This window comes from Mytilus trossulus, chromosome 6, assembly GCF_036588685.1.
Source record: "Mytilus trossulus isolate FHL-02 chromosome 6, PNRI_Mtr1.1.1.hap1, whole genome shotgun sequence".
NCBI lineage: Eukaryota > Metazoa > Mollusca > Bivalvia > Mytilida > Mytilidae > Mytilus > Mytilus trossulus.
Window position 1 is genome coordinate 4,150,673 of NC_086378.1, and position 23,007 is coordinate 4,173,679.

Genomic DNA, 23,007 nt, shown 5'->3' on the forward strand with positions numbered 1-23,007 from the left:
TTTTGAAACAGGAAGTTTTAAAATGAAATTATAAGCATGCTTACCACAAATAGGAAATGAAGACAAAATGGAAAATCCTAATTTTTTTTTAAATAATTTAAAAATAAGGGCAAGACAATATTACCAAAGGCTGACAGGGATAAAAATCTATCTATAAATTTTGATTTACCTGAACATTTGCTTTTTCAAAAATCCTCAGTTAAGGCTTACATTGTATTAATTTTTTTTATTTTCATTGATGTGGACTTTTTTTCCCTTATGCATCATCTTTTTCCAAATGCATTAAAAATCTCCCTTATCAATAAATTAACCTAAATATTTTTTTGACAAAAGACAAATTTATTCTGATGAAGTGTGAATCTACCGGTTGTAACACATCCTTCATTAGGGCCACCATCATTCTCCTGGGATGGTTGTTAAAACTTCTACTTTCAGATTTTTACTTCAATTCTCTCTATCAAAAATGAATAAATATGTCAAAGATAATATAAACTATGTAGTTTTTTATAACAATAGAATTCATTCAGACATTGTATTTCCAATAGAATCAACTCTGGTCTTAAACATTGTGTTTGATTATTAAATTAGTTCAGTGTCTGTATAACAGGTCTTTAAACTCTTTAAACATAAATAAAGCAATCAATTTGTTTTCTTTTTAAAGCATTTATGGATTTAATTCTGACTTTTCAAAAGTGGTAGCATAGTTTACGGTCAGAACCCTAAAGAAACATGAAATATTTTCCTCTATAGTTTAATCAGGAAGTGGTAGAATATAATGTAGGAGGCTACCAATGCATTTTCTCCATATATTTCTATATTACCGATTAATTGTCAATATGATTTAATTTTACAAAATTCTTTTTTCTTGGATCATGCCATACATATCAGTTTCTGTGCAGAAAATTTAATAAAATAAATTATTCTTTCAATCTTTTCACAAAAACTGAGCGAATTTATTGTCAACTCAGCATTTAATGTATGCATTAATTATTGTGAATCTTCCTATAATGGGAGATGAATTAATGTGATTTCTGAAGCTTTGTATTACAATATTACATGCAAAAATCAAATGTAAGTTTCTACTTCAATGTTTATTCCATCAACCTTTTCATGTTAATAAAAAATAATGCATTTATTTCTTTATATATACAAAATAAACAATAGAGAATGTGACACTATGTCCTTAACTCAACACATAAGCACATTCACATGATCTGGAGCTATCAAACAGACACAGGGTTACACATGTTTGCAGGCATACAACCCTTCCCTTATCCTGGCATTCCAATGGAACCAAATGTGCCCCTTTTATCCTTGATTTGTTCCCTCTTTTTTATGAATCCAAATTGGTGGCTTAACTTCATAAAGACCAATCAAATTTGAACAATTAAGATTTATCTACAACATAATAACTCAAGTTTAATTTTTTTTCTGATTGACTCTAATTGTAATACAAAAATAAAATCACAAAAGTACTGAACTCCGAGGAAAATTCTAACAGTTAAGTCCTTAAAACAATAGCAACATAAAGCTTAGCTTTAAATGAACCTTAACCGTCCTGCTCAACCATTATTTGTTTTCCTTTCCAAATATGTTTCCTTTTATTACTGAGAAGTACAATTCCTAGTAAAACAAGTCAACTTAACAATTTTCACACTGCAAAAGTACAAACACTTGTCGTATTATAATAAGACAAATATGACCTTCTGAAATCTTGTTATTCTACCATGGGGTTCTAATATGTAATATATGTACACCTTAACTTGTTATGGAACTTGATGTTTTTAACATCTCCTGCATGGTACAAAATCACTTGTGTACACCTGAGGCTTGTACTCTGTGATCTATTTCATGTCTGATTACGATAAGACAGCTGTGTCCTCGTCTACGCAAGTACAAAACTGTTCCCAAAAAAAGAAACCTGAGTCAACCAAACTTCAGTCTATTCTGGGCCAAACTTGATAAAATCTGACTTTGAATTCATATAAGTCTATTTACACAGCTATGATTTTCTTTGATAAAACAAACCTCATGAATGGATTTTTTTGCAGGTGTATTTATCTGAAGTTTTTTTTAACCTCTGAAAATGTAAAGCTTTCAAAGTTCATAGTTGTATTATAATTACATGTACTTGTAAGAAAAACTTAAATGATCATTTTTACCCTGGATTGATTATTTTTAGGTAATTTACCTTGTTCCTGAGGTTTTGTGCGGACAGACCATATGAACAACTTCCCCCCTTCTTTTTTTTGTTGTATTGAGGATTGTTAGGCAATTGGCCTTTTCAGTGAAACACTTTCTGTTTCCTACTATATGGTAAAGTTTTACAATCAGCATAGCAAATCCTAGATACAAATTTACATGGATATTCAAATTTGTGATTTTGCCAGTCTGCATACCTTCTAGTTAACCCATAATAATGTAATACTAGAAAATAGATTCTCCACATATAATCATTCATCCACACTTAGTATATGTTTGTGACCAATTCCATTGTGCCATATTTTCCAGATCATAATAAAATGTTTTAAAACTAAGTAAATAAATAAATATGTTTTGAAACAGATGCAAACAGAAAAGGAGTTGAAACAGATCAAAATTAGGTAATTATACCTTTTTCGTGAGGTTTTGGCCCAACAGACCATTTATTAATTTTATGGCATTTGCCATATATGCATGTATATCATTAGTGTGTTCACAGTTAAAATTGAAGTTAAATACAAAAACATAATGTACACTTAGTTAAAGGCATATGATATGGTTTAAAGCTTTTCTCTGAGTTTCAATATTTTTGTAAAGATCTAGTTTAAAAGATTCCTGCAGGACAGCCTGTCTACCATTTATCTTTGATGATGTAGACTTTTATAAGCTAACTATCTCATTAATGATTTAGATGATCATTATTTTACTCTTTACAATAACAGATTTATACATTTATTTTATTTACTAACTGGAAAATTTATGTATATATGTTAATTTTACAAATTCTGCTACATGGCCAATATGGTTCAATATCCTCTATCAATGAATAAAAATGTTAGTTGTACTTTAAGGTCACATGACTCTACTATAGACTTTTAATAAGTCTAGGTCAGAGGGACCTTAGTTGACATTGATGGATTATGATAAATAAAAGAGACATACTGAAATGGATCAACTTGGAAAATATTTAGAACAAAAATCAAAATATGTTTTGGAACACATCAAAATTTGAATATGTTTTGAAACTAGAGCAAAATCAAAGGTTTTGAAACTGAGTAAATAAAGAAATGTTTTGAAACAGATCGAAATAGTAAAAGTTTTCAACCAGAGCAAAATAAAATGTTTTGAAACTAAGTAAATAAAGAATTATGTTTTGAAACAGATCAAAATAGAAAAGGATTTGAAACAGATCAAAACAGACCAAAATATATGTTTTTTTCAACACATCAAAAATAGAAAAGGATTTCAAACAGATCATAATAAAATGTTTTAAAACTAAGTAAACAAAAAAATATGTTATGAAACAGATGCAAATAGAAAAGGATTTGAAACAGAGCAAAAATATAAAAATTGTTTCAAACCAGATCAAAATATTTGTTTTTCAATAGAAAATGTTGTAAAACAGAGAAAAATAAAATGTTTTGAAACTGATTAAATAAAGAAATGTTTTGATATAGCAAATTAGAAAATATATTTTGATCAAACTATAATTTTTTTTCGCAACAGTGCAAAATGAAAATATGTTTGGAAATGGAGTAAAAAGGATACACATGAAACAGAGCAAAAAGTATACATGTTTTGAAACAGCTTTTTAAACAAATTTTGAAACACGTCAAAATGGAAAATGTTTTGAAACATGAAAAAAAAAGAAAATGTTTTGAAACACAACAAAACAGAGATTATGCTTTGAAACACAGCAAAATATAAAATATTAGACAAGGTATATATATCTCTTTAGTGTTAATTGATGAGTCAACCATGATCATCAAAACCATGGTCAACCATGGTCATCAAAACCATGGTCAACCACCTCCATACAACCATGTTTGACCAAGGATACCATGGTTAGAAACTGCACACTGAGAGGGGTATAATCAGCTAATTCACATGATACATGTAAACTAATATTTTGTAACTTTACTTAAATTACAATTTCCTATTTTATCCCCAAGTCTTAAATGAAGGTTCCAAAATTGTACACCTATTGTTGTTTTTTTTTCATAGTTTAAATCATGCACGATTCACTTTATCATGGCTGACTTTTAGATTTTTTGCTGATTTTTATCAGCCGTTTATTACCAACTTACTTTAAATTAAATACCATAAAATTTCAAATTTGATTTGTCATCAAGAATTATATTTCCTGAAATCGACAAACACTTTATCCTTGTCATTAAGTGCAGAATTTTAAAATAGAAACCTCACAAGGACAGGGCTGGAGTGCGAATAGTTCAACCTGGATCCGTACCACTACACAAATAGTAACAGGGATGGGGCTAGGATCAACCTTTAGAAATATTAAAGATTTCGGAGTATTTTACTGGCTCCTTCATGTGACAGCCTTTTATCACTCTATGAAATTTAGTGGCCAATTTAATTTGGAGAGTACCCGTTCAAAATTTATTCTTCTCTACAAGCCAACAGAATACAACTAAACTTTTCAAAAAATTGAGCTTCTAAATTGTTGGTTTTAAATTAAGCATGAAAACTGCTAAAATTATACTTTTAAAACATGTATGTGACTTAACAACAAGTATTTCCTGTGGTAAAGGAAAGATAGCAAGTCAGATACAAAATAATTCACATTTACATATTTGTGGTTGGGAACAGTAGCCCTGGCTTGGTATTGTGGTTTAGAGATTAATATGTATTGTATTGTGGTTTAGAGATTAGTATTTATTTAATTGAGTAGGCGTAGTACAGGTGGTTCCTAACATGCATGAAAGTCTTTTGATGTTGATGGCATTAAACAAACATATTATTAAAATTTTATGCATTATTACAAGAACACCACTCAAAGATATAATGCTTGTCAATAGAACAAGGGATGATTGTTGTTTTTACTTTTAAAATAATTCATGCACATTTAAAATATTTCTATGTTGGAGTACAAATCATAAAAAGCTTTATTAATATGACAAGGCACTGAATAATTATTTATTCCTTCTTAAATCAACTACCAAACAAATGTAAAGGTCACAATATGTAATGGCAAGGTCAAATTTTCCAATCATTATGACTCAAAAATATTTTTTGTGTAAATTTATCATTCAAATATTATTAAACTTTCAGTTCAAATACTGCACATCATTGTTATATCTCCAGGCCAAATGGGAAAAAAATGTTGTTCAAACAACATGGCCACAAAAACAGACCTTAAGATTGTATAACTAGTTAAAATATATTTCTTGTAATTAGATATGATATCTAAAATGTCACTCTAAGTTAAGGGCTAATCATGAAATTGGAACTACATACATTATTTTGTAAGACATTTCATTCTTTATCAATGCCAACACAGAGATTAATGAGGGAAAGATGTGTACAAATGTAATTCAAACCAAATTGTGTGAAATTCATTTCCTTACCTGCCTCGACTTGTCTTTTATCTGTACAGAATGCATTAGCAAGGTTAACAAGCTTCTTTTCTGAAAAATAAAAAATAAACTTTCATATTTTTTTGCTGACCTCAATAATTGATTATCTTTAAAGCTTACAACACAGATTTCAGTTAATTGATGCAATTTCTTTAAATTCATGCAGTTTTTTTTACATAAAATCTGCTTATTCACATACAGCAATTCTAGCAAAATATCAAAAATGTCCACTCAAAAAAGATTTGTTCTGGTTATTTGCCTTTTGAACTACTTAAAATGAGGACTGTCAACCTTAACTCCAATTTTTATGGAGTATATGTGAAGGAAAACCTGACATATTTTCAAATATGATTTGTACACTTAATGACTGATTTCTTTCCCCAATGGGTCATGCAGAACTATATTTCATATCCTTTTTTCCTCTTCTCTTCAAATTGCAGACAATTGATTTAATATCAGACTGTAAATTTGTTCTAAATCATTGGTGGTTCAAATTTAAAAAAATATTTTCTCTTTTAAAAAAAATCCTGAATAACTAGATTTCTAGAACTAATTTATATTAAAGACATCCAGTTCATTATTTAAAGTATTACAAATTAAGCCCCTGTAATTTATCAAATTGACACAAGTGCTGTACAGTTAGCATCCCAAGTACAAAATTAACTCCACCGTACAAAAACAAACTTATTTCCTAAATAATAAAATTGAGAAAGGAAATGGTGAATATGTCAAAGCAACAACCACCCGACCATAGAGCAGACAACACCATGATAGTAAGAGAAATTATAGATCAGAATTTAATTACATTATTTGATGCTATAATGGGTCTTTTATCATAATATCAATTTTTTTCCAGATTTATTTTTTCATGTCTTTTTTCCCTCATTTTGAAATATATTTAATACAGTAAATTTTCCTATGTAATCAATTTTCAATGTATCCACTGGTGTATTTCAATTTTCAATAGATTATTTTTTATATCTGAAAATCTGGTTTTAAGAGGAAATAGTCAAATTTCCAAATCTTTAAACTATAAACCCCCCTTTTTTTTTTTAACTATTTTTGTTTTGTTCCTGAACTTTTTTGCCATGATCAGACTCCCTTCAAATTATGAGTTTTAATTATTTTTTTGGAATGGTCCACCTCTTTTAATATATGAATGTAAAAGTACAACAAATCTAATTTTACTGCATAAAAAAAATACTGTTGACATCATTGCTGTCTCAAGTTTCAATCAAATAGAAAATTTATGCTTGTAATTGTGAATTTAAAAAAAAAACGAAACAAAGGATTTCTTAAAGATGTTCATTCAAAGAAGATAATATAAATCTGTACACCTGGTCTTATTGAAAAATTCATTTCTTATTTCTATTTCTCCCACATGTTATTTGATTTAAAATATTCTACCTCACAATATAAAACTAATGGTTATTGTAACAGCTGCTGATATTATATACATGCCATAAGGTTTCCAAAAATACACCAAACCTAGACACACACTTATTATGCCAGACTTGTGCAAACTTTATCAATATATGTCATAGGTAAAACTTCTCTCTTATCTTTTAGAGGGAAACACCAGCCTTGATTTGAAGGTCACACTGTCTGGGTCACACTACTCAAAGTTAATGGTGCATAGCTTTCAAATACCTTTAAAACGGGGTACCATAAAGTTAACTTAAAAAACATCAAATCTAAAATTTAAATAAAATAACCAAAAAAGCCAGGTGTGCACTCTACTAGTAGGACACAGTGATCAATACAATATTTAAAATTCTATTCAGCCACAGCTCAAAAATTTGTAACTAACACATGTCACAAAACACACATAATGTGTATTAGTCATGGATTTGATGTAGACTTTTGTAGTACATACAGTATTATAATATGTACCATTAAAATGTCCTTGAGAAGTCAACTATTCAACAATCTTTAAATCATTAGATTTGATCTTATTTCTTGTCATTAAGTATTAAGAATTATAATATGTAACATTTACAAGTCCTTGACAAGTCAGCTATTCAATATAAAACTGTAAATCATTAGATTTCATCTCCTTTATTGTGAAGGAAGTGTCCTTAAATGACCAGTCGAGTTAAGATGACCTGGAAATACAAGACTAAACACAGCTGGTCATAATGATTGGTTAAGATGTCCTTCAGACTGACCACATTAATCTTTATCCAATGTCCATCTGTTTGTCACTTTGACCTTAGAAACCATTAAACACATGTCAGTGACCTTTGTGTCCTCACACAGGTAAATGACCTGAGATTTTCCCAACACAGACATCATACCAACAGAAGCACATGTCTTAATGGAAAAAAATATTAATTACTTAGACATAATAATGATATTTCAATAAAACTATCTTGGACAAATGTATTGTAGTAAATAACAGTATATTTTTCATTTTTTATCTGTTTAACCACACAATATTATCTATTGAACACATTACTGTATACCTGTGGTACCATTGCATTTTTGTGGTTTCCTTCTGAAGTACATTTACCAGACTGAAGTACATTTTATGGAGATAATCATATGATTAAAGAATTGATTTTATACATAATTCTATGCAAGTATCTTTTTAATAACACCTGTCTTTAAGACTCCAGGTGTTTGAGGTTTTACAATCTTGATATAAAGATGTACAACAAGCAATGATCAAATATTGACACCCAGTGACCCAGTCCTTTGCAAAATTAATGATAACTAGTTTTAATATGTTTATCAATAGCTGCTGCTGATATTTGTGACATTGCTTGCAACATAGAAAAAAAAGGGGGATACCCAAGTTGCTTTTTTATTTTGTTATTGGTATTTTTTACTTTATTTTTGTAAATTTTATAATTGCATTTGAAAACATGAAGCCTCCCCTTTTTAAAGAGGTGATCAATGCATTTTAATGTGAAATTATGGTTGGACCCCCTCCCTCCCTTTTTTGATCCTTGGTTAGGAACCCCCTTTTGAAAATGGCTGGATCTGACCCTGCATGGTCAGAGCAAAAATTCAAGTTTTTTTCACTACCTGTGAATTTTTTTTAGAGAGTTTTAATTGGATCTTTCCATTGATGAACAATACACCTTTATGAATTTTTACCCAGAATACATACATTTCCGAAATAATGAATAGAAGTTGTGTATGGCTAGACCTGTGTCTATGTTAGTGTACACTTGAGATAAATGTGTTTAGTCTATCACTGTGGTTTGCCATCCGAAGTCATAACACAGTAGGTTAGCTCCATCAAATTATGTGTGTTATCTATGTTAGACTTTATGTAATTATGTGGTGAGGTACTAAACAAAGAGAAAATGTAAACCTGTTAAAATAATTCATTTTCATTGCTGATTTGTATTTTCTTTTGTTTGCACTTTTGATTTAGAAGAAGAAAACCACAATTCAAGTAGACTGTTGAACCTATTTTCTATACAGATCTATGTCAGTTTTCTGTAGTGTATTTAGTAACTTTATAAAAAGAAGACAAGAAGTTCATATAATTGCCCTGGCTAAGAAAAAAAAATTCAACCCAAGGACCAGATGACCTTCACTTTGAAAAGCATACCCCAAACTGTCTAACGATGCATATCCAATATTTTTTTTGTTTTAACAGTTTGCCTAAAAGAGGGACAAAAGATACCAGAGGGACAGTCTAACTCATAAATTGAAAATAAACTGACAACACCATGGCTAAAAATGAAATATACAAACAGACAAACAATAGTACACACAACACTAAAGAATAAGCAACACGAACCTCACCAAAAACTAGGGCTTAAATTATGACATGAATTAATAAAATATTATCTTACACAATAGCTTTCACTTTCACACTCTGAAGATGCAACAGTACAGTCATAACTGATTTTATAAGATTCTTTTACATACAAATAATCATCTACATAATAGTCATAATAGCTCTTCATGCTAAGACATGTCATAACTTGTTAAAGATTATTATATTCTCCTAACTATTCAAAGTATTCTCATAAGCCATTGATGTCTATCCCCTACTGAATCATTATAATACAAGAGATAAGATATCAATATATGACCGAGATCAACCACCCTCTACCTCTCTTAGTCTCATGTGATCAATATATAACTCTACATCAACAATGCTGTCCCTCTTCTTGAAACTACTCTAAAATTATGAGCAGGGTAACCACAGATTCATCTCTTTTTCAGATCTATTCAACATCCTTTTGACAATCAGGGTAGACACAGATCCAACTCTCCTATCATTCTTTGAAACATACTTTTGACATCAGGATAGTCAAAGATCCAACTCTCCTATCATTCATTGCAACATCCTTTTAGCATCAGGATAGTCAAAGATTCGACTCTCCTATCATTCTATGCAAAATCCTTTTGACATCAGGGTAGTCAAAGATCCAACTCTCCTTCCAAGCATTGCAACATCCTTTTGACATCAGGGTAGACAAAGATCCAACTCTCCTATCATTCATTGCAACATCCTTTTGACATCAGGGTAGTCAAAGATCTAACTCTCCTTCCAAGCATTGCAACATCCTTTTGACATCAGGGTAGTCAAAGATCCAACTCTCCTATCATTTATTGCAACATCCATTTGACATCAGGATAGTCAAAGATCCAACTCTCCTATCATTCTTTGAAACATACTTTTGACATCAGGATAGTCAAAGATCCAACTCTCCTATCATTCATTGCAACATCCTTTTAGCATCAGGATAGTCAAAGATTCGACTCTCCTATCATTCTATGCAAAATCCTTTTGACATCAGGGTAGTCAAAGATCCAACTCTCCTTCCAAGCATTGCAACATCCTTTTGACATCAGGGTAGTCAAAGATCCAACTCTCCTATCATTTATTGCAACATCCTTTTGACATCAGGATAGTCAAAGATCCAACTCTCCTATCATTCATTGCAACATCCTTTTGACATCAGGATAGTCAAATATCAAACTCTCCTATCATTCATTGCAACATCCTTTTGACATCAGGATAGTCAAATATCAAACTCTCCTATCATTCATTGCAACATCCTTTTGACATCAAGGTAGACAAAGATCCAACTCTCCTATCATTCATTGCACCATCTTTTTAGCATCAGGGTATTCAAAGATCCAACTCTCCTTCCAATCTTTGTAGCATCTTTTTGGCACCAGGGTAGACAAATTATCCATATCTACTTCAAATATTTGCAACAACCTTTTAACATCAAAGATCTATTGCTCCTTCCAAACTTTGTGACATCTTTTTGATATTAAGAAGCCACAAGACCAATCCTTTATTGTGACATCCTTTTGAACAACGGTATACCTCTGTTTCCTTTCCTTTTGTCATCAGAGTAACCTCAAAATCCATTTCTCCATACCATCTTTGCAGCATCTTAATAGCATCAGGGTAGCCACAAAATCCATATAACTCCTTCCAATATTTTGAACATCCTTTTCAAAGATCTTTGCAAAATCTTTTTCAGCATCAGGGTAGCCATAAGATTCATTTCTCCTTCCAACCTTTGCAATGTCCTTTAATATTATTGTAGCCTCAAGACCCATTTCTCCTTCCAACCTTTGCAATGTCCTTTAATATTATTGTGGCCACAAGACCCATTTCTCCTTCCAACCTTTGCAATGTCCTTTATCATTAGAGTAGCCATAAGACCCATTTCTCCTTCCAACCTTTGCAATATCATTTAACAATAGGGTAGCCACAGGACCCATTTCTCCTTCCAACCTTTGCAATATCCTTTAAAATTAGGATAGCCACAAGACAAATTTCTCCTTCCGATCTTTGCAATTTTCTTTTGACATCTGACAGGGCAGCCATAATATCAATATCTCCTTTCAATCTTTGCAACATTCTTTATTGCATCAGGGTAGCCACAAGATTCATCTCTCCTTCAAACCTTTGTAACAACCTTTTGACATCTGGGTAGCTGTGAGATCTATCTGACCTTCCAATCTTAGCAGCAGTCTTTTGACATCAGCATTTGGCCAAAATATCCATCCTTCTTTTATGGTCAAATAAAACTATATGTGTGGTTCCAGTTACCCTACCTACCCTACTTTTTAGTCTCTAAAACAGCCTACCCTATAGATTTTTTTTGACATTTTTCAGTAAGCACAGTTAAAGTCAGAATGTTGCTCCCATAGACTCAATGTAAAAATTTAAAAAAAATTTAAAAAAACCTACCTACCCTATTTTTTAAAGATTTAACTGGAACCACACATACTTTTTTATTTGGCCTACTTTGTTACAACTATTTGACCTCTGGGTAGCTGTGAGATCTACAAATGTATCTGTCCAGACTCCTTCCAATCTTTGTAACATAATTCAAACAAGAGTATATATAAAAATGTCTTCATCCAATCACAGTAACATTTTTTCAACATTGGAGTAAACGGAAGATGTATCTCTTCATTCCATAATTGTAACATCCTTTATAAAGAACTGCACCAGCCTTCCAACAAGGAGGAAACACAAGACTCGCCTATTCGTCCAACATTCTTAACATATCTGGAAAGCCTGTCTTCATAGACTTCAATGAGCCTGTGGCTTAAGGGGTCTTTTTGTGTTTAGAGAGGAACTCTCCTACAGTAACATTTGTAGCATAAGCAAATTTCTATACCCTTTGGTTTCCTCACAGGGGTTAATTTTCTTTATTTACACACATATTACTTTCAGAATTTCTATACTTCTTGATTAGAAATTCAATATGAAAATTCTTTGTTCCCTATAACACTGTAAATTTACATAATACAAAGAAATTAATGCACAGGACAATGAATATCGTATTGTATGGTTGAAAAGGTACAGATAATCTGTAATCAGACTAATGGCATAGGACATCAAAAAAGCATATGATCATCTTTGCCAATGTTTGCATAAACACTCTAGTAACTTTCACAACGATCAAATAATGAACAATGTAATCCTTTGATGCAAGGATCTGTCCAATTACTGCTTAGTTCAGTAGTGCAGAAAATGTGACAAAGTAGCTATGAATAGTGATGGATTGTAAGAAGTTTAATTGGTACTTGTCTATAAGACTGCATCACCTGCAGATGTCTGGTAATGACAGTCACAATTATAGCTTGCTTCTCTATAGACATGTTCTAATGAGATTTCAGCTCTTCCAACTGCTATAGGCATTAAATACAGTCTCAATTTTTTTCTTTTCAATTTGTTTCAAAAAGCTGACATCAAATGTTAATAGTTCTTTTTGTCTTCCAAGTGACTGTCTTGATGTAAAATATCTTATACATTGTCCTAGAAACAAACAAAGTGTGTAGGAATCAAAAGTACAATAACTGGTTCAATGTGCTAGCTTTACTTTTAATAATTTGCAGTAAATTATATCAGTTAAACTGTCAAGTGAATGACTTCAATAAGAGCTGTGCTTGGTCCAACTGTCACTATATAGATCTACAAGTATGTGTACTATTACTGATCTACACTATATAGATCTACAAGTATGTGTACTATTACTGATCTACACTATATAGATCTACAAATATGTGTACTATTACTGATCTACACTATATAGATCTACAAGTATGTGTACTATTACTGATCTACACTATATAGATCTACAAGTATGTGTACTATTACTGACTGGCACTGTCACTGAATATTATAAGTATTGAATGACTCTGATAATTGCTTGATTAATCCCTATAGTTTATAAAAGCATCACACTAAATTTAGAAGATTTTGTATTAATCCTCAAGAATATCCAAATTCTGAATGATGGAAAGTTTGGACTAGTACTACAACTGAAAACTGAGTCAGAAATTTGTACATGCAACTAAAAGCCACCTGTATGTAAGGACCCCTTGGAAAGATAGTACAAAGGTTCTTAAATGTTTAAAGACTGTGGAACTCTCTCTGCAAATGATGATGGCATCAAGTTGTATAGACACCCCCCCCCCCCCCCCTTTTTTTTAAATGGACATGGCTGAGTACCTATGAATCTTGCACAGCCTAAAGGGAGACAACTTTATCTTATGTTACAGCTGGACAGTAGTCCAGGGATGACCATATTTCTTTAAAAGCATTTGAACTATCTTAAGAATAGACTTAATCATAGACTGAAAATATTGTAGGACAAATGTATCTAAAGAGAGAAAATATTGTAGTACAAATGTATCTAAAAAAGACAATGTTGTAGTACAAATGTATCTAAAGAGAGAAAATGTTGTAGTACAAATGTATCTAAAAAAAAGACAATGTTGTAGTACAAATGTATCTAAAGAGAGAAAATGTTGTAGTACAAATGTATCTAAAAAAAAAGACAATGTTGTAGTACAAATGTATCTAAAGAGAGAAAATATTGTAGTACAAATGTATCTAAAGAGAGAAAATGTTGTAGTACAAATGTATCTAAAAAAAAGAAAATATTGTAGTACAAATGTATCTAAAGAGAGAAAATATTGTAGTACAAATGTATCTAAAGAGAGAAAAGATTGTAGTACAATGTATCTAAAGAGAGAAAATATTGTAGTACAAATGTATCTAAAGAGAGAAAATATTGTAGTACAAATGTATCTAAAGAGAGAAAATGTTGTAGTACAAATGTATCTAAAAAAAAGACAATGTTGTAGTACAAATGTATCTAAAGAGAGAAAATATTGTAGGACAAATGTATCTAAAGAGAGAAAATATTGTAGGACAAATGTATCTATAGAGATAAAATGATTTAGTGCAAATGTATCTTAAGCGTAATAAGAAGATGTCATTGTCCACCAGTCAGTACATTGATGGATTGTTTCAATGTTATACACCTTATTGAAATCTTTCTTTTAAAAAAATGTCAATAAGACTGACAACAGCTGAAAAATAAATCTTCAACATGAAGAAAAATAAAGCTACAAGATAAGGCAGAGTTTATTGAAAATAAAGACAATTCTAAATATAAACAGTTTATATATGTAATCAATCAACACCATTCTAAAAGTTACTATTCTATATGCATATATACATTCAATTAAAGGAAGCAACCTATGTGCACTGCAACCATTTATACATGGTAATATATCTTATCCATGTTGAGTTGATTCTATTATTGGATCCCAAAAGACCTATTGGTGAATATGTCCCACCCACAGTTTGTCTACCACTGCATACAATATACTGTATACCTGTCCTTAGATAAATACTTAATAAATACCAGTGGCAGATCCAGGAATTTTCTTAAGTGGGGGCCCACTGACTGACCTAAGAGGGGGCCCGCTCCAGTCATGCTTCAGTGATTCCCTATATAAGCAACCAATTTTTTTTCCGAAAAGGGGGGGGGGGGGGCTCCCCCCCCCCCCCCTAAATCCGCCTCTGAATACTAAATATCTATCCTTGTCTCAGTAGTATTCATACTATTAAGAATGCATTGAAAAAGCATGCATAGTACATTAAATTCATATGACGTGCAAAAACATGATCTGACCATACCTTTTTTAATTTGTTACTGTTTTAAAGTTAGAAGGCTGCTGTATTAAAATATTTACCTAAGTTTTAGGCATAAAATAAAATATTGTTTGTTTCCCCAATCCCGACCCACCCTGCAAAAACGGTCCGACTCAGAAAATTTTAAAGTCAAAACTAAGTTAATTATTATCCAATTCATTTTCAATTTTCAGACTTGCCAGATTGACTAATATTGTTCCAGCTTTTTTTTTTAAATAAAATTATTTCCCTATCTACCTACCCACACCTGACTTGGCAGGGTCGGGATTGGGGAAACAAACAATATATTAATTTAGGCCTTATGTTCTTTTTTAATAGATTTCAATGATTTTGTATGGTGTGAGTTTGACTTTAGGAGTCTTGTCAGGTTTGATGCTGTATAAATGGGCAATATTCAAAGGACATCTGAGATACAAGCAGAAATAGACTACTAGACAAAACTCTACAATAAATCTAATTTTGAACAACTGCAGTTCTTAGATTGATCTGGTGTCAGACTTCAAATATATTAGATAAACATATTATACAATGGAGAACAAAACAGACAGCACATTTATCAAGTTGCCTTGATTGGGTCTTGACAAAAATGAAGATCAACATGAAAGCATATGTACATGTACATGCAAAGAAGATCTGAAGGTTTTGGGTCAAAGAATCCCTAAAATCATTTTTAATCTCTGGCAATGGAATTTACAGAATTAAACGCTGAATGTATGTACTTATAAAAGTTTATTAACTAGTTTGTACTGCCATAGAACTACAGTGTATTCACATTTAGTTAAGATGAATAGATTATAAGAAACCTCAACTGTTTGAATAATAAGTTTAAAAAATTGACTATTCAATAAAAAATGTTCACACAGGCAAATAAAAAAAGTGTTTGTTTTGGGTTTCCTGATAAGAAAAACATGGTAGATAGGCAGAATTATTTTTTCCTTTAATGTTTTATAACTCTATGACAGTAAATATGGTGACCTGCAATTATTATATTATTCACAAAGTGTCATTGAAGTTTTAAGGTAAGCAACTAGAAGCATAAAATATGAATCTTAGGAAATCCATTGACACTTACATATTTGTATGGATAAGACTTATTAAGTCTGTTGACTTGTGTCTCATACACATTGGGTCTATAGATGCAAATAAATAATGTTAGCACTTACATAACGAAGATATTTTATATTATCATTATTTTGGCCTTATCAACCCTTACTTCCATGAGATGTATTTATAGTCTAATACAGATATAGAAAGGGAGATTGGTTGCTCTAAGTTCAGTGGCAAATATAACAAGTGTATAAGGATGAGGACCAGTGATATGAGTAAGATTGATGCCAAGTACCAGACTGCCAGACTCAGCCATACTTTTAATCATAAGGGTTGTTTACAAATGAAAAGTTACAAGTTTTTGCTATGCCTAAATGTTGTGTGCTTAGAGAAGTAAAGTTAATACCAATTCAAAGACTAACATTTGTAACAAAGCAACTTTCTCTTCCACAACACCCTATCACAAAACCAATGATTGGTGATGCCAAAAAATAATAAAACATCCAGTCTACAAACACTGCTTTTTGATTTATCTAAATGTGCATTTGAAAAATAATGTAAGCTAAATTATTACTGTATGGCCCTCAAAAATGAGCATAACTTATAAGGATAAGCTATAAAAGACTTAAATCAACATTTAAATCTTCTCTTTAATAGTTTTCAACATGCTATTCATTGATCCTTTTTCTCTGTTTAACTCTTAACCAGTTTAAAGATGGATCATAAAGAGGCCAGCTAATCAAGAAAAAAATCCAATTTCCTTGTGCATCAGAATCATAATCATAACCTGTTATTATCTCGTCTATCTACACGCGATGTTGGCTGCTTGTTTTGAACAGCAATGCAATATTTTAAACATGTCAAGGGGGCCCTTCGAACAAGGTTTATCTTCAGTGATCACTAGCCGAGTGTGAACTCTAAAGTTGTCAAGTTTAAACCCCTGCTTATTGCATTCTGTTTTGGAGTCTTCATATTAATTGGCCAGCATTGTTAGTTTTTCCAAAGAAAGTCGGTTCTTACCAGATATTCAAGTTTCCTCCACCAATATAAACTGGCTGCTACGATACAGCTAAGGACAAGCAAACACACATAAACATGTTCCAAGGACAAACAGACACAAACATGTCCTAAGGACATACAAACAGACATAAACATGCCCCAGAGACAAACAAACAGACATAAACATGTACCAACAACAAACAAACATATATTTGTCATTTCTGGAGCCTTATGTTCACAATAGTTATGGGATTTACTCATTGCTGAAGGCCAGTGACCTATAGTTGTTAATTTCTGTGTTATTTGGTCTCTTGAGAAGAGTTGTCTCATTTGCAATCACACCACATCTTTTTTTCTATATATAAACATGTCCCCATGACAAACAAACAGACAGAAACTAAACATGTCTCAAGAACAAACAAAATAAACAAACTAAACATGTTCAAAAGACAAAGAAACAAGACACACTTAACATGTCAAAAGGACCAACACACAAGACATAAACTAAGAATGTCCCAAAGAAAAGAAACAAGACGTGAACTAAACATGCCCCCAGGACAAACAAGCAAGACAGACTCAACATGTCCCAAAGCCAAACAAGCAAGACATAGACTAAACATGTCCCATAGACAAAAAAGCAAGACATACACCTAACATGTCCCAAGGAAAAACACACAAGACATAAACTAAAAATTTCCCAAAGACAAACAAAAAAGACATGAACAAAACATGCCCCCAGGACAAACAAGCAAGACATAAACTAAACATGTCCCAAAGCCTAACAAGCAAGACATAGACTAAACATGTCCCAAAGACAAACAAACAAAACATAAACTAAACATGTCCCAAAGACAAAGAAACAAGACAAACTTAAAATGTCCCAAAGACAAACAAGCAAGACATAAACTAAACATGTCCCAAAGACAAAGAAACAAGACAAACTAAAAATGACCCAAAGACAAACAAGCAAGACATAAACTAAACATGTCCCAAAGACAAACAAACAAAACATAAACTAAACATGTCCCAAAGAAAAACAAGCAAGACATAAACTAAACATGCCCCAAAGACAAACAAGCAAGACATAAACTAAACATGTCCCAAAGACAAACAAACAAAACATAAACTAAACATGTCCCAAAGACAAACAAGCAAGACATAAACTAAACATGTCCCAAAGACAAACAAGCAAGACATAAACTAAACATGTCCCAAAGACAAACAAGCAAGACATAAACTAAACATGCCCCGAAGACAAACAAACAAAACATAAACTAAACATGTCCCAATGACAAAGAAACAAGACATAAACTAAAAATGACCCAAAGACAAACAAGCAAGACATAAACTAAACATGTCCCAAAGACAAACAAACAAAACATAAACTAAACATGCCCCAAAGACAAACAAACAAAACATAAACTAAACATGTCCCAAAGACAAAGAAACAAGACATAAAATAAAAATGTCCAAAAGACAAACAAGCAAGACATAAACTAAACATGTCCCAAAGACAAACAAACAAAACATTAACTTAACATGTCCCAAAGACAAATAAGCAAGACATAAACTAAACATGTCTCAAAGACAAACAAACAAAACAAACTAAACATGTCCCAAAGACAAACAAACAAGACATAAACTAAACATGTCCCAAAGACAAACAAACAAAACATAAACAAAACATGTCCCAATGACAATTGAGCAAAACAATCTAAACATGTCCCAAAGACAAACAAACAAGACATAAACTAAACATGTCCCAAAGACAAACAAACAAAACATAAACTAAACATGCCCCAAAGACAAACAAACAAAACATAAACTAAACATGTCCCAAAGACAAAGAAACAAGACATAAAATAAAAATGTCCCAAAGACAAACAAGCAAGACATAAACTAAACATGTCCCAAAGACAAACAAACAAAACATTAACTTAACATGTCCCAAAGACAAATAAGCAAGACATAAACTAAACATGTCTCAAAGACAAACAAACAAAACAAACTAAACATGTCCCAAAGACAAACAAGCAAGACATAAACTAAACATGTCCCAAAGACAAACAAACAAAACATGTCCCAAAGACAAACAAGCAAGACATAAACTAAACATGTCTCAAAGACAAACAAACAAAACCAACTAAACATGTCCCAAAGACAAACAAGCAAGACATAAACTAAACATGTCCCAAAGACAAACAAACAAAACATAAACAAAACATGTCCCAATGACAATTGAGCAAAACAATCTAAACATGTCCCAAAGACAAACAAACAAGACATAAACTAAACATGTCCCAAAGACAAACAAACAAAACATAAACTAAACATGCCCCAAAGACAAACAAACAAAACATAAACTAAACATGTCCCAATGACAAAGAAACAAGACATAAAATAAAAATGTCCCAAAAACAAACAAGCAAGACATAAACTAAACATGTCCCAAAGACAAACAAACAAAACATTAACTTAACATGTCCCAAAGACAAATAAGCAAGACATAAACTAAACATGTCTCAAAGACAAACAAACAAAACAAACTAAACATGTCCCAAAGACAAACAAGCAAGACATAAACTAAACATGTCCCAAAGACAAACAAACAAAACATAAACAAAACATGTCCCAAAGACAAACAAACAAAACATAAACTAAACATGTCCCAAAGACAAACAAACAAAACATAAACAAAACATGTCCCAATGACAATTGAGCAAAACAAACTAAACATGTCCCAAAGACAAAGAAACAAGACATAAACTTAAAATGTCCCAAAGACAAACAAACAAAACATAAACTAAACATGTCCCAAAGACAAACAAACAAAACATAAACAAAACATGTCCCAATGACAATTGAGCAAGACAAACTAAACATGTCCCGAAGACAAACAAAAAAGACATAAATTAAACATGTCCCAAAGACAAACAAGCAAGACATAAACTAAACATGTCCCAAAGCCTGAAAAATAGACATAAACATGTCCCCGGGATAACAAAAAAAACAAGACATAAACATGTATATAGCAGTCACCTGTCAATGCTAGTTTAGATTGGATAGCAAAAAGCCAAATTGCAAATCGTTATTGATAGGTCAATGTGTATTAATAATTCAATGTGTCTCAATTTTTGGTATTAAGACAACAATTCATTATTTCAACTTCTATTCACTTTCCTACAAACCCTCAAGGTTCAACATATCATACAAACATGTAACAGATATATTGTATACCTATATACCCTTTTCCTGTCATCTTGGTGGGAAAAATTAGGGTAGGTAGGTAAACATTTTTTATTTTTTTTAATATTTTTAATACACAAGTTTATAAGGAACAAAAAAAGTCTGAAATGTAACACTGTGGAACTTAAATTGTCAATAAAATGTTGTGGAGAAGGCATGGAAATTACAGGTAGGTATAGGAAAGCAAGAAACAGAACTAAAGGTTATTTGGTCTTATCAATTTAAATAGTGTATATTGGTGGTGTTAATCAGATGTAATTTACTGAAAAAACACATACAGAAATCCCTTATCTATCACCAGAAACAAAAATCTATAGTAGCAAGAATACTAACACCCCCTTTTTTTCCCTAACTCCATATCTTTTCAGTTCAATAATCATGTAATCTGTCAACAAAACTATCAGCACTGCTAATTGCAAATAATTAACAAGCTTTTACTAATTCAATATTAATACCTTTAATTTAGAGAAAAAAAATAGTGATTCTGTGAATACTGAATATGTTGTGTTGGTTGTATACATTAATGTTTCAGAAACTTCCAGAAGAAAAACTACATTGGATGTATATAATATATGATAAATATTATATCCTGTAAACTTATATTGAAGATATACCATATATATTAAACATGTGAAAAAAAATGCCCCCTTTTAAAGTAATAAATTGTAATATGGTTTGTTTGGTTGGGTTTTTTTTTTGCTAAACAAAACAGTTATCTTTCATTAAAAGAATTTCTGGAAAATTCTTTCTAGTTCTAAATAAACCAAGACTTTTTCAAAATGGTATGTGTTCATTGATAATGCATGCTTAAATACAGCATCCCATTTGTCCCCTATAGAGCCCCCATACTGACACAACTATTTTTGAATTCATCTGAATGCAAATGTTCTACCTGTTTAAATCTAGACATACGCACTCATGACTTTTGTCTAGTATTCTCTGATTTATTGATTTCATTCAAACACTTAACCTTGTCCCAACTTATCTACTTGTTAATTAAAAAAAAAATACACCTTGATTTTGTGATACACTTCACTGACTTGACAAAAAGTAGAAAAGAAAATCAATTCCATTTATGTTTAGGCTAAAACATATTATCAAATGTGGGATTATCTGTCCAAAATTCCCAGTTTTCATGACCAGACAAAAACACTTCATAAATAAAAACCTTTTGGTGAATCTACATGCAGTATCAATATGCAATGCATTTGCTATGCGCAGTGGATTGCATATTACGTCGGCAGGTCGGTTCACCGAGTTAAATGACCTCATGTCATGAACACACTGCTGCAACAAGCTGCACTTTCCACAGGGATATTGCGCAATAAAGTTTATAAAAGTGTGCAGGTTGCGTTACGTAATCATTGTGCAGTTGGTATCATTTGACGTTTTGTAAACAGAAAACGATTTTCATTTGTAACAATCGGACATTATTAAGTTGAATGTACACACAATATGAATGTAAGTGGTTATACACTTTGGAAATGTGATATTTCTAGAAAAAAATAAGGGATTAGATGATATATATAAACAAAAATGCAAGGGAACTGTTTCTTTGAACATTAAATGTGGATTATTTTCTTTCGCACTTTGTTAAAACTCGTGTGTTACAGATCTGTGTTGCAAGTAAAGTGATGTCACCATTTTTGGAATTTAACTTAAACAAAATGAATTCAACAATATATTACAATCAGGATATTTCTACCTGGATCTAATATTTTTTATGCAAAGTGGGTTTCTAACTGAAGGATCGTACAGAATACCAGGTTCAATGTAACAGACGCGTACAGATGGTGATCTTTTTATCTTTCTACATAAATCATTTCTTTACAATACAGTTGATTAAATAATTGTCTCACCTGTTAAGCTTGACCACCAGAGTATGACATTATTGATCCGTTAAGCGGTCATTTCAGGCCACCGACAGAGCGATCTGACCTCACATGCCCCCGCATCCTTACAAAACGACCGCCAATATCTCCCGCCATCATCTGAAGGATTTGCTGATTGATCAGTTAGTGATGTCTTTCAAAATTGCAAAGTATATCCATTTTCACGCCAAATGTACAAATTTTATATTACAGAATGGCTTTGACACATAATCGAGTTCCTAAAGTTCCGTATTATGCTATAGAAAGATGGTTACTTTAAATGACCTTAACTTTGAATTCCAGACAGGTTTCAAATTCTCCTAACTGTATCGTTTGGAATACACTTGTAGGCGGGCGTTATCAATATAAACGTCTAATTCATTGGTTAACTTCCAATGAAATCAGCCAGGGGGAAATTTACCATTATTTTCATTGGTTTAAAAATCAATACATTGCTTATTGCTTAGGAAGACATCTTTATGAACATACTAACAAAATATTACGCAAAGAATGAAAAAAATCGACTAACTGGATTTAGATAATTTTGCATTAATCAAATATGACAAATGAATATATAATACAAAAATGTTAAAACAGTCAGTTATTATTTTTTTAATACATGTACGTTATTAAATTACTGAAATAAATCGGAAATATATTATTTATTGTTTTGAGACGAATGATCACGAATGACATGATTTTTGGCGGACTTCTAATAACGACTTTCATGAACAAAACTAATACAACATAGCACTTTTTTTAAGATCTTTTACATTCATGGATCACTATAAAGATTGCCGAAAGAAATATATTTTAT

General features: G+C 31.5%; 1 long non-coding RNA gene across 1 annotated transcript in view; it reads right to left on the reverse strand.

The window, feature by feature from the left end:
- LOC134720613 (uncharacterized) overlaps positions 1-22,566 on the reverse strand; it is a 92,886-nt gene extending 70,320 nt beyond the window's left edge. Inside the window, exons 1-2 of the long non-coding RNA XR_010107764.1 lie at positions 22,179-22,566; positions 5,571-5,630 (exon numbers count right to left, since the gene is read on the reverse strand). This is a non-coding gene — a long non-coding RNA (uncharacterized LOC134720613). The remainder of the gene's footprint in view (positions 1-5,570; positions 5,631-22,178) is intronic.
- Positions 22,567-23,007: the final 441 nt, after the last annotated feature.